The sequence below is a fragment of the Chenopodium album genome, chromosome 1 (assembly GCF_948465745.1).
Source record: "Chenopodium album chromosome 1, dcCheAlbu1.1, whole genome shotgun sequence".
Lineage (NCBI taxonomy): Eukaryota > Viridiplantae > Streptophyta > Magnoliopsida > Caryophyllales > Amaranthaceae > Chenopodium > Chenopodium album.
Genome location: NC_137834.1, coordinates 32,843,911 through 32,858,613, shown reverse-complemented (window position 1 = coordinate 32,858,613; position 14,703 = coordinate 32,843,911).

Below are 14,703 nucleotides of genomic sequence, written 5' to 3'. Positions count from 1 at the left end.
AGAAATCATAAGGTTGTTGAACAACTCTAAAAGATTAGGTGAATAAATTCAAGAATTTTCTCCAACATGATAGCATTGTTACCCATAATGACTCCTTGAAGTAAAATAAATCAATCAACAATAATTATTCAATCAAACAAACATACCAATTTAATTCTTGAATAATTAGTGACCACATATTATTTAATGTTGAACCCTTTTTAATTCTACCTCAGTGTCAAAGACACCTTAAACGCATAATGCGCCAAAAACCCTATCCCTCGGTGTTAAAAACACCTTAAGTGCACAAAGGCACCAACATACAATTTATTCCTTGTGTACCTAGACACTTATATAGCTCCTTCCTCATGCTTAAAGCATCAATAAAAATTATTTGAACCATAATAAAATTCCTTTTCAATATTCCAAACATAATTAAACATGTAGTTTAATTAATCATGCCTTCTAACATGCCATAAATAAAAATGTGGTACAAACACAACATGCCCAAAATATAATTTTAACAATCCATAACCATCACAAATAATTCATGCTTCACAATTAAATCACAAACACCATAAATTCACAATTCCATACATAAACATTAGCATGATACTACTTGTAATTGATTGAAATCAAACCTAGCATGATTCTACGTCATCAAAATATGCTAAGTACGCGAACGTACCTCAAATAAGCCCTTAAAGTGGCCAAATACACTACCACACCTCTCGAATCACGTCTCCTACATAAAGGGACAATAATACTATATCAATTGCTCTTGTATACACAATTTCCAGCAACTTAAATCCGCTTTAGACTATTTAAAATAATCTGAAAATTATTTAAAAACCCCTAATTAAACTCTTCTTTAATGGGTAATTAAACCCTTTTATAAAATCGCATAATCTACTACTTTAAATAAAATTCCAACAACATATTTCATCAAAACTCCCTTAAAAACTTGGTTAAAACTAGGGATGGCAATCTAGTCTAGATCCGACCCTACTCCGCCCCGATCCGAGTTAAAATATCCGCTCCGAGTCCGAGAAAAAAGTAATCCGAGTTCGACTCCGTTAGAATAATCCGACTCCAAGTCGGAGGAGGGTCGGAGTCGGATCCAACAAAAAATCCGAGAAAAAAATCCGACTCCGACAAATGTCCGACTCTGACGGATTATCCAAATCTGACTCCAATAAATAGTGGATTTTTGTGTGGGTCATGGTGGCATTGGGTGTGGGTTGTAAAGGCCCAAATATCCCAACATCTCAAAGTATATTGAATAATGAAAAAAAAAATCGGAGTCGGGTCGGATCGGAGTCGGAGTCGGAGGTCGGATATTAAAGTCGGAGTCGGAGTCGGATGTCGGATCTAACATCCGACTTCCTGTCGGGTCGGAGTCGGATTTAGCATAATCCGCTCCGAGTCCGACCCGTTGCTATCCCTAGTTAAAACATACTATTATGCCCAATCAATCAATAAAATCAATAGATAAACAAAAGACCCAAATCAAATAGTATAAGAACCCTAAAAATTACATCTTTAATAAATTAGAAACCCTTACTTTAATTATATCCAAATCTGAAAATAATACTTATAATAATAATCTGAAATTATATCTTTAAATCAATTAAAACATGATTTGATACTAAATTAACCATTTTGAAACTAATAAAATCAAAACTAAACTAATAAATAAAAATAAGAAAAGGAAGAGGAAGAGAGGAACCAAGCCAAAAAAGGGTGGTGGCTGGTGGCCTGCTGCTGGCCGGAGGTGGCAACGGCGCCGGCGGACAGCTGCGGTGGAGCCGCGGCAGCAGCGAGGTGGTTGCGGCGGTGTTCCTACGTGAAAACAAAGAGGGGATTAAAGGAAAATAAAGAAGAAAAAGGAAAAGGAAAGAAGGAAAAGAGGAGAGGGGAAAGGGGTGGCTGCTGGGGTCGCCGGCAGGTGGCCGACGGCCGGCTGGCCGTTTCCGACGGCGGCAGTAGCACGGGGTGCGTGGCTGCTCTGTTCTCACGGGAAGGAGGAAAGGGGAAAGAAAAGAAAAGAAGAAGAAGAAAAAAAAAAGGAAAAATAGTCCATTTTGACCATTTAACTTTTTGTGTGGGGAATTTTAGGGATCTAGTAGATATATATAGTGTAGGGTAATTAGTGTGGGTTTGGGCTTCATAGAGTCATGGACTTAAAATAGTTAACCCAAATACAAAAGTAGGAGAATTAGTTTATTGACTTAAATATAAATACTTGCTCTATTAATAATCCAATAATTAAAATAGTTTGACCCAAATATATATTTTATAATTAAATAAATAATTTATAAAATACATTAAAAATACGGGGTATTACACCATAGGACATGAATTAGCTTTTCATCCCATAAGCCACCGGCTCTTTCAATTTTCTTTTTTATGCCGTCTGAGATAAGTTTGTTAAAGGCTTCAACTTGGCCGTTTGCTTGGGGTCGGCCGACTGATGCAAAACAATGTGAGATACCTTGATCTCCCAACCAAGTCTTGAGATGAGGGGTTTCGAACTGAGGACCATTATCAAACACCATAGACATAGGTACCCCAAACCGGGTGATGATGTTCTTCCAGATGAAAGAGATGACATCCTTTGTCTTGATGTTCTTAACCGGCTCAGCTTCTACCCATTTGGTGAAATAATCCACAGCCACCAAAATGTAACGCTTTCTTCCTGGAGCAGGCGTATAAGGACCCAAGATATCCATGCCCCATTTAGCAAACGGGACTGGGCTATGGATTGCCGTCGGGTCAGTAGCCTGGCGGTGAATAAGTTTGCCAAAGCATCTGCTTCAAGAGTAGGCCAAAAGTAATGCCGCCTGGCTCTGACGGCTAGGGACCTGCCGCCTATATAAAAGGCGCAGTACCTAGCATGCAATTCTTCGAGAACTTCTTTCCCCTTTTCTGGGGTAACACACTTCAATAGAGGTTTAAGGAAACCCGCCTTGAAGAGCTCTCCGTTTCTCAACTAGAAGTTTGTTGCTCGCTTCTTCATGACGGCTACTTCATGTGGTGAATCAGGAAGTGTGCCGTCTACTAAATATGCCCGGATGCCATCCATCCAGGTACAACTTCGGTCTAGAATTCCAATGGGCTCTTCATATATGCTTCTCTTTTCAAGAACTTCCCAAAAGACCGACCAAGGCGTATCACAGCAGGCGGATGAAGCCAATTTGGACAACGCATCCGCCTGATTGTTATCCGACCTGGGCACTTGATTCAGACGGAATTCCTCAAGTGCCCCAGCCTCTTCTTTGACTGCCTGAAGGTATTTGATCATAGCCGGATGAGTTGCCTTATATTTTCCCTCATACTGGCTAACGACCAACTGTGAATCAGAGTAGGCGTCAATTTTAGTTGCCCCTGCTGCCTTACACATGCGGATTCCAGCTAGCAAGGCTTCATACTCCACCTCGTTATTTGAGGCTTGAAACTTAAACCGCAATGCATATTCAAATTTGTCCCCCTCAGGGAACTCATATATAATTCCTGCACCGCAGCCGTTCTTCGTTGAGCTCTCGTCTACATACACTTTCCAAACCTAGTCAATGTTATCCGGTTGCACCGGTCGTGTCATCTCAACAATGAAGTCGGCAAACGCCTGACCTTTCACTGCCTTTCTAGGTTCAAAAGTGATTTCAAGACTTTGCATTTCAATAGCCCATTTCAACATTCTGCCGGATGATTCCAAGGTAGACATTGGCCACTTGAGGGGCTGGTCGGTGTAAATTACAACCGGATGGGCCTGAAAATACGGCTTCAATTTCTTGAAAGCCATATACAGAGCAAGGCCAATTTTTTCAACCATGGGATACCGGAGCTCAACATTTTTTAGAACATGGCTAATGAAATAGACCGGGACCTGAACGTTGTCTCTCTCAGCAAGGAGAACAGTACTGAGGGCATGATCTGAAACGGCTAGGTACATATATAACCCTTCTTTAGGCAGTGGGCTAACAAGCCTCGACAAAGAGTGCAAGTGTTCTTTCAGCCGTTGAAAGGCCGCCTCATCATCATCCCCCCATTCAAATCTGGTCTTCTTCCTGATTGCTTGGAAGAAGTAAAGGCATTTGTCACCTGACCGGCTGAGGAACCTCCCCAATGCCACCAGGCAATCGGTTAACCTCTGTGCTTCCTTGACAGTGCGGGGTGACTTCATGTCAATTACTGCCTGTATCTTCTCGGGGTTAGCCTCTATCCCCCTTTGATCAATCAGGAATCCGAGAAACTTCCCAGACTCAACACCAAAGACGTATTTCTTAGGATTTAACACAACCTTATGCCGCCTGAGTGTGATGAAGGTTTCTCGGAGATCAGCAAGGTGATCCGCCCGCTGCTTGGATTTGACTATCATGTCATCTATGTACGCCTCCATATTCCTCCCAATTTGATTAATGAAGACCGTATTAATCATCCGTTGGAATGTAGCCGGCGCATTTTTCAAGCCAAACGACATCACAGTGTAACAAAATAACCCCTGATCAGTGACGAAGGCCGTCTTCTCTTGATCTTTCTTCCACAGGGATATTTGATGGAAGCCGGAGTAGGCATCCATGAAACTCATCAAGGCATGCCCGGCTGTCGAATCGACCAGATTGTTGGTCTTAGGAAGCGGATAACTATCCTTGGGACATGCCTTGTTGAGGTCTGTGTAATCAACACACATACGCCAGGTACCATTCGGCTTCTTCACAAGCACTACATTCGCCACCCATTCGGGGAAATTACATGGCCGAATGAACCCAGCGTCCAACAGCTTTTTAACTTCGGCAGCTGCCGCCTAAATTTTTTCCTCACCGTGATTTCTTTTCTTTTGCCGGATGAGCTTCTTTTTAGGATCCACGGCGAGTTTGTGGACAGCAAGATCCGGGCTGACGCCTGGCATCTCTTCCTCTTCAAAGGCAAAAATGTCTTTGAATTCTTTTAGCAGAAGGTGCAAGTCTGCACCTTATTTAGCATAAGCAACTGTCCCAACCTTAACAATACGCTCTGGACAGCTGTCGTCCAGAGGTATATCAACATGTTCTCTAGCCGGTTGGGGACGGAGCTCATCTGACCGTTCACCGGTCAGTGATTGCTATTTTTTCTCTTTCTTCACCTCCACCAGCAGAGGTGCCTTTCTTTTCTTTCCGGCTGCTGGTGGGGCTGGTACTGGGTCGGCATCCTTGACATTGTCAAGGTCTATTGTTTCCTGGCCGTCTGGGGCCACAATATCTTTGACGGCTGAGAGATAGCACTCCCGGGCCGTCTTCTAATCCCCATTCAAGGAACCAACAGAGCCGTCATCCCTCTCATACTTGATGAGCATGAGGGAAGGGTTGATTACAGCCTTGGCTTCGTTGAGGGTTGGCCGGCCCAAAATAATGTTGTAGGAGGTTAGCTCCTCAACGACCAAGAATTTGACGACCAGGTGTCGCCCTTTTCCTTTCTCACCCAGCCGGATTGGTATATCAACCCTTCCGACTGGGTAAACCATTCCACCCCCAAAAACAACTAAGGGGTGGGTAACCGGATGCATGCTACTGACATTGTATTTCAGCTTTTGCAGACACCGGAGGCTGATGATGACTGATGAGCTGCCGGTGTCAATAAGGATCCGTCCAACCAGCTGGTTGGCAACCTTACATTCAATGACAACCGGGTCATCATGCGGACGGCGGACGCTACCCCTGTCCTTCTCAGTGATCAGGACGTCTGGGAAGGAGGAGCTAGTAGATGTCTGCTCATCATCATCTTTGTCCATCTTTCGAAGATGGATCTTGGTGCCCCGGATGGTTGGGCCACCGTATGAGAACCCGCCTGCTATTGTGTAGACCGGCTCCTTGTTAGTGTCCGAACTACTAGCAGGGTGGGGTGTCTTAGACGACTGCCCCAGGTTCTTCTTATTAGTCCCTTTGGACTTAGAAATGTAGGACTTTAACATCCCCTTGTCAGCCAGACGGTCCAACGCCCGTTGAAGGCTGAAGCAATCGTTGGTGTCATGGCCAACTTCCTCATGGTATTGGCAGAATTTATTTTTGTTCCTTGATTGAATGGAACTTTTCATTGGATTTGGCTTCTCTAGGGACAGCCGGTCCTTAATTTCCATGAGGATGGAGTTGAAGTCCTTGTTAAACTCGTACGGTTTAAATTCTTTCTTCTTCTTCTAGGACGGCTGATCAGAGTCACTAACCGCCCAGATTTCTTTTCTTTTCTTGCTCTCTTCTTTCTTTTTGGCCGGCTGAGCAGGCCGGCTGTCTTTCAGCTTGTCAGACTTCTTTGAGTCTGACTGATTACCAGGCGAGCAGAGGTCGGTTGCTTGAATGTAGCTTTCCGCATCCCTCAAGGCCGCCTGTAAAGTAAAAGCCCCTTTTCTGACTAGGTCGAACTTAAAAGTCGACCCGTCTCTCAGACCCTTGAAAAATTCTGTAAAAGCTACCTTATCAGACAGTCCTTGGATCTGAATTCTAATCAGATTGAACCGCCTGACATAGGAGCGCATCCCTTCTCTCTCCCCCTTCTTAATGGTGCTCAAGTCAAGACTTGTTTTCTTAGCAAGGATGTTCATTGAGAAGTTGGAAGCAAACAGGAAGGCAAGCTTCCTGAAACTATCAATGGACCCGGCTGGCAAGTTGCCAAACCATTGTTGGGCAATGCCCTTCAACGTAGCCGGGAAGCATCGACACCAAGCGGCATCATCCAACCCTTGTAAGTACATGAGGTTGGTGTATGCCATGAGGTGATCTTCCGGGTTACTGGTACCATCATAGGTACCTACCAACACATTTTTAAGGTGGATACTGGCCTTAGACCTGAGAAGGTACATACGGTGCAGTCCCGATCATCTGAGGGCCAGAGTGGACAGTATTACCGCCTGTCTGACTCTCATTCAAGGAAAGTGCATTCCCTGTAAAAGTGTTGTTGAAGCTGTCTGGAAAATTTAACGTAGAAGCCGATTCAGACAACTGTTGATTTCTCTTCCGGTTGATTATCTCCCGGGCATCAAGAGTTGATTTTTTGCTTCCCACCGGTTGTTGAGTCCGGCGGGAGTTGTTGGTATTCCTCTTAGGTAGAAGAATTTTGGACCAATCAATGGTCCCGGCTGCCTTCTCCTTTGGATGAGGAGTTGGCTGCCGATCTCTGACTGACTTCCCCTTTTCTAGAGGAGTCTTCTTAGCCGACTGACCCCTGCTTGGGCCAGCCCGACTCTTAGTGATCAGTTCTTTGATTTCACCCTTGAAACTTGTCATGAACCTCATGAGTTCGTCTCTGGTGAGAGGAGCTGATCCAGCTGCCGTGTGGGTTTCCCCTTCCGGCTGCCCACGGGGTCGATTTGTACCCGCCTGGGTGGCACCCCGCTCTAGAGAGTATCTGGGCCGGATACCCTTGGTTATCAGAGAGTCATCATTGGCTGTATAAGTTTCTGATAAGTGACATTTATGTCACTTTTAGGGTGTTTATTGAGTCGTTTTCCGGCTTATTTTCCAATAATTTAGCCCATTTTGTCCTTTATTTCTATTATTTGCTTATTCTCGTCTTTTATCTTTATTTTGATTATTTTTGCATTTTTATTAGTTTTTAGTTTATTTTTGTAGTTTTAGTTAATAATTTCCCACTCCTCTAATTTTATTTATTTTCTATTAGTTTTTAGTTTGTTTTATTTTATTTTATTTTATTTTATTATTTCTTTAGTTTTAGCATTTTATTTTACTTTACTTATCTTGTTTTATTTTATTTTAGTTTTTGTCCCTTTTTCTCTCGCTTTTCTTGGTTTGTGTAGGATTGTGCTTGGAGGTCCAAGGTTCGAGGTTCAATATACGTGTCTCAAGTTTTGAGTCATAAATGGAGTCTCGAATTCAAGCCAAACATCATTCACCAAGCAACCGCCTACCAACCTCCACCGTCAGCAACTAAGCACCCCTGCTCCACCAATTGCAGCTCAACTCCATTTCCCTTGCTCCCTGACCACCAATCAACCACCACGCAATCCCACACCTCAATTCGACTCCAATTCACACTCACCATCAACACCCACCACAACTACAACCACCAGCACCTCACCTCCAATACACCAACACCCAGCAACCCCTGCTCCCTCAAGCAATAGCCACACACCACCACCTTCAGCCACCCAAACCACCAGCTCCACCACTGCTTTCCCCCAATTCGCACCAGCAGCCCCTACTCCTCCTTCTCACACCCACACCTCACGCAACAACAACAATAACCGCACCTTCCACCAGCCACCAAAATCGCCAGCAAGTACCACCTTTAATTCGACCCCCGCAACACCAATTAAACCACCAACACCACCTATCAGCCCACCAAAACCCGCAACAACAATTACCACCTCCAATCAACCACAACCACCCAAATCACCACCAAATTACTCACCTAATAGCCACGCAACTCACAACACCCAAACTCACCATCTCAAGCCTCAAACGCGGGCGCACATCCCTGTCAGAAGGCGCACACAATTGGAGTCCAAAATAGAATGATACAGTAGCTTTGCGCGACTTTCTGTGTGTAGACACCCATTTGTGTCTCCCCAAAACCAAACCCAGTGATGAGTACCTTTCACGTCGAATCATAATCGAATGAAGCGAAAGTGTGGAAAGTCTAGTGTTGCGGAAAGTTTTAATTCTTTTCTCTTCTCTCTGTTTTTGAAAAATTATTTTAAGAAAACAGACAATCCAGTTTGGTTGGTCCATGATATGGGTCCAATAGTAGTGTAGTTGGATGGGGCTTAACAAGAGCTTTCCAACGATATATTATAAGCCCAATTCCGATGAATATTGAGGAAGTTATGGCCAATTTACTAAACTGGGCCCGATTTGAGCTTTATATGCAGCCCAATGATCTAGGGGAGGGCCTAATATGATTTATCATTCCTAATGCAATTAGGAATGGTTTTAGTCTTCTAGATTCCTCTAGAAGGTTCTTTTCATTCCTAATTCAATTAGCATTGATAAATTGACTTTTGTTGACTTTTCAGAGTTTTAATCAAAATCAAATAGCATTTTTGAGGAAATTATATGATTTTATCCTCCAGTACGGAAAACTTATCGGATTTTCGAAAACGCGTTAAAATTAGGCTTGGCGCCTAACCCCAGGCCTTGGCGCCTGAAACCAGGCCTGGCGCTTGGCGCTAGTGTTGGTGCCTGGCGCCAACTAGCCAATGGTGGCGCCAGCTCTGTTTTTTGTGCGTCAGACTCTATTTTGTTTAATTTATCTTTTTGGCTGATTTTCTCTATAAATATCGTATTAAAAACTCCGTTTTAATTCACCTATTCTCACTAATCATTCACCAATTCTCATCATCTACATCCATCATTCACCTACAATCAGTTTTTCATTCTTAATCATTAATTCTTCATTCAATTCTTTCTTCTTACTTTGCTTTTCATACAAAATTCCGATCACTAGATCTAGAAACACCTAGCCATATTCGAAGTTGCCTTCGCCCTAGACGTGAAAGGTTTAATTTCTGAGGGTTTGGTCCCAAATCTCTCTTTCAATTATTTAATTTAATTGTTTGATTATTATTTTCCTTGAAGTTACTAACGTGTGTATTTTGTTATTAGAAAGAGGTACGAGGCATCAAAGTAAGTACTTTAATTGATTAATTGATGTTATGATGTAGAAATCATGTTTTAATTGTTATTATGATATTCCTAGTATCATGTCTAGGGTAAATTTAATATTAAATATGATTGTTACGATGCTTAGTGACATGCTAGGGTAAAAGATTTGATTTTTATTGCTTAGTGACATGCTAGGGTTTGTTAATAATCTTGTTAGTATCATGCCTAGGATCTTGCTATTATTATTATGCTTTAATATTAACATTATTATGATTTTATTATTATAATTGTTATAATTTATGATGATTATTATTGTTATTACTATTTTGATGATTATATTTTTATTATCATAATTATTTATTATTTATTATGTTGCTTGATACATTATTTTACTATTTATTGCTTGATCACGCCTTTATGCATGTTTAAAGGGAATTTGTACTTGTAATCACGCTTATATAAGATATTTAATAATCTTGTTAGGGTTAATTTGATTATAATTTCAAGTGATCGCCAATAATAGATTTATTTGTGCATTAAATTCAACCAACATAGATTAAACAGGTTTAGGGTTAAACCTATTGATTGCATGTTAATCAGAAAGCGCACATGAATACGATCAGAATAAAGTAGAGGCCTATTATTAGGGCAGGTTCAATCTCTTTTAGGTTAGATTTGTACCTTCATCCCCGAACCCTTATTTGGTTCTAGACCTTATGGAGTTGACGATCTCTTGGATCGTTAAGGGGTGTAACCTTCATCCTATGAACGGTTTACAAGTTCCTTAAAAAACTTGTTGGCGACTCTTTTGCTCTATCTTCTTCCCTTTTGGACGCCACCGTAATTTAGTGTATGATCACAGTGGGGTTCAAGCTAGTGGGATTTTAAGGTTTGAAATTATTCCCTACAGTTTTTGGCGACTCCACTGGGGAGGATTTCTATTTTAATTCCTGAATTTGTTTCGGCAATGATTTAGAATGAGTGGATGAGACTCGAAACGTTCTAAGTATTTCATGTGCGTAATTTTGATTAACATTATTGTCATATGCATAAAAAAGATCTCATTGGAAAGACCATCTGTAATGAGTTAAAAACATAAGATTTTACACGTAGGAAATTTGAGAAATATCTTTCACAACTAGGACTGAAATAACGCCGCGCGAAACTGGAAAATTTTATCGAGCACAGAAAGCTGCTGAGGCATGTGGGAAGTAGCGTCAGGAGACATATCTTGGCGCCAGTGTTTTAGTTGTAGCGCCAAACGCCAGTATTGGCGCCAGGCGCTACAGTTAAAAACTGGCGCCAGTCTCTGATTGCTGGCGTCAATTTCCCCTAATACCGAGCAAGAAATATGCGTTCTAATTTCGACCGGTTTTTCGTATTGTTTGCTCGATCCTACTTCCGGGTTGAATTATTTTTTTTCTCACTTTTCTGAAACCCATATGTGTTCTACATACGGACATAACCCTTTAGGAATTCATGCTCCATCTATCTGATTGAACGCTCCGTGCAACAAAGGGTACATCCGAGATGTTGAATTCACCAAACCATGGAAGCGAGTTTTTCTAAAACTCGCGGTGTCCCATCCACTCGCGTCAACCCTTCACGGTTAGGCTTCCGCGCGGTGCATCCGGACAATTAACCATGGACCCTCTATTGACTAAACCATATCCCAAACTTTAGAGAAATAGAGCCATGGTTAGGTTGCAAACTCATTGCATCATATTGTGCCTACTTGACTAATTGTGCATTATTTGTTGTGCATATATATTCTATGTTTCTCTTAACCGTTTGTTGACTTGTGTTGAGACTAAATAAATTAATGACTTAAAAAACTTTGCCTAATTAATTAATTAATTAATTAATTTGAGTCAATAAAGTCTAATATTTTAATCGGAATTGACCTAGTACGACTTTAGGCATACCCCAGTTGACTAATAACACCGAAAACAGTCCCAGACCGAAGCTCCAATATTGGCGCCAAAGTCTGAGCTGTAGCGCCACATTATGGAGTGTAGCGCCTGATGACAATTCTATCACCTGGCGACAAGCTCCACAGTGTGAAACCAGTCTTGTCGCTTGGCCGACAGTTCGGATTATTGGTCGAGTCATCACCTAGGGTCTAATTAATCAGTCTCCTGTTTAATTCGGTTAATTTGGTTGTCAATAATATTTAATTGAATCAATGATCGAGTTTAGGCACTAAGTCCCATGGTCTTACACAAGAGTCCAAGCATGTCACTTACACTCATTGCACACACCAATACACATACTTTGACCATGATTAAGAGAGTCTTGTGTGCGCGTTTTTCCGTCATTTTTTTTAGGGGGGTAAGTCGGATATTAATCCTCCAATATAAAAATAATAATACTTAGTTCCCTAAAAATATGTACATTATTTTTCCAAAAATATGCACCCTTTTCTTTTTTCTTTTTTCTTTTTTCCCTAAAATAAGCCATAAAGTCAAAATGATTCGAGTCAAGTAATTAAAACGCAAAATGGTTTAATTTACAGCGCGTGGTCAAGAAAGGAAGGACGATTAATCAAAGACAACCTCTTCGTACAAGTCCAACTCTTCGACAAACCCATAGCTCACAAGAGAAAAGCTAAGACTATAATGGCAACTCAAGAAGAAGTCAATGATCTTAAGAACCAACTGGCTACCGTGACTGGGACACTGAAGCTTCTCGCACTTAGGATCGATGATCCCGTGAAGCAACAACAGATGGACCTCATGCAAGAGAGTTTAAGCAAGTTGTCTAGCGACTACAAGTTTCAAGAGCTTACATCACAAGGGGTCTCGGTGGACAAAGATCTTCTTCCGCAGAAGTTCAACGCCAACGACATCCCAAAATTCAGAGCAATTGACAACCCTTACTTCCATTTAAGAGCATTTGAAACAATAATGAGTATCAAGGGTATCGATAAGAAGGTCTTCCCTTCTCTATTCTCACTATCTCTCGAGACCGTTTGCCAACAATGGTTCTTTTCTCTCGAAAAAGAAAAGACCTCTACCTGGGAGTCTATAGAAAACGCTTTCGTTGATAGGTACAAGTGCAACATTCAAGTCGAGACTGACCATAGAGAACTTGAAATCCTCAAGCAGAAAGAGAATGAAGGTTTCACCTCTTTCTTTAACAAGTGGAGAGAAACCTCAGCTAAGATGATTGAGGTGCCAAGTGAAAAAGAGTCTGTGAGACTGTTTATCAAAAATCTCCAAGAAAAATATTCCAAGCATCTCAAATATCAAAATAATCTCCATACTTTCAAGGCCGTTTATGACATTGTAGACACCCATTTGTGTCTCCCCAAAACCAAACCCAGTGATGAGTACCTTTCACGTCGAATCATAATCGAATGAAACAAAAGTGTGGAAAGGTCTAGTGTTGCGGAAAGTTTTATTTCTTTTCTTTTCTCTCCTCTCTGTTTTTGAAAACTTTATTTTAAGAAAACAACCAATCCAGTTTGGTTGGTCCATGATATGGGTCCAATAGTGGTGTAGTTGGATGGGGCTTGCAAAGACCTTTCTAACGATATATTATAAGCCCAATTCTGATGAATATTGAGGAAGTTATGGCCAATTTACTAAACTGGGCCTGGTTTGAGCTTTATGTACGGCCCAATGATCTAGGGGAGGGCCTAATATGATTTATCATTCCTAATGCAATTAGGAATGGTTTTAGTCTTCTAGAACATTCTAGAAGGTTCTTATCATTCTTAATTCAATTAGGATTCTTCAGAGTTTTAATTAGATCAAATAGCATTTTCGACTGAAATTATATTATTTTATCTTCCAGTACGGTAAAATTATCAGATTTTCGAAAACGCGTTGAATTCCGAATTGGCGTCCAACCCCAGGCCTTGGCGCCTGGAACCAGGATTGGCGCCAGACGCCAGCATTGGCGCCTGGCGCTAGCCACTGGTCTTGGCGCCAATGAGCCAGGGCTGGCGCCAATGTGTTTTTGTGGTCTTCAGACTCTGTTTTGATAAATTATCTTTTTTGGATGATTTTCTCTACAAATATCGTATCAAAAACTCCGTTTTCATTCATCAACAAGCATTAATTATCATCTACACCGATCGTTCACCAATTCTTTTCATTCTCAAGCTTTCATTAATTCTTTAGTATTCGTTTCTAAACTTTGTTTTCAACATACAAAATTCCGCAATTGCAAGATCTAGAAACACCTAGCCATATTCGAAGTTACCTTCGCCCTAGACGTGAAAGGTTTTAATTTCTGAGGGTTTGGTCCCAAATCTCTCTTTCAATTATTTAATTTGATTGCATTGATTATTATTTTCCTTGAAGTTACTGACGTGTGTATTTTGTTATTAGAAAGAGGTACGAGGCATCCAAGTAAGTACTTTAATTGATTTATTGATATTATGATGTAGACATCATGTTTATATTGTTATTATGATATTCCTATTATCATGTCTAGGGTATTTTTAATATTAAATATGATTGTTATGATGCTTCCTATGTTCTTCTTAATATTTATTCATGTTAGTATCATGTTAGGGTTAAAGATTTGATTTTCATTGCTTAGTATCATGCTAGGGTTTGTTATTAATCTTGTTAGTATCATGCCTAGGATCTTGCTATGTTTACTATGCTTTAACATGATTATGATGATTATGATGATGATTATTATTATTATTTACGATGTTGATTATTTATTATGTTGCTTGATATTTATTTATTGCTTGATCACCTTTATTGCATGTTAAAGGGAATTGGTATTTGCAATCACGCTTAATAAGATGATTAATAATCTTGTTAGGTTAATTATGATTATAATTCAAGTGATCGCCAATAATAGTTTATCTGTGCATTAATATTCAACCAACATAGATTAAACAGGTTTAGGGTTAATCCTATTGATTGTATGTTAGTCAGAAAGCGCACATGAATACGAGTAGAATAAAGTAGAGGCCTATTATTAGGGCAGGTTCAATCTCTTTTAGGTTGGATTTGTACCATCATGCCCGAACCCTTATTTGGTTCATGACCTTATGGAGTTGACGATCTCTTGGATCGTTAAGGGGTGTAACCTTCACCTCGTGAACGGTTTACAAGTTCCTTAAAAACTTGTTGGCGACTCTTTTGCTCTATCTTCTTCCCTTTTGGAC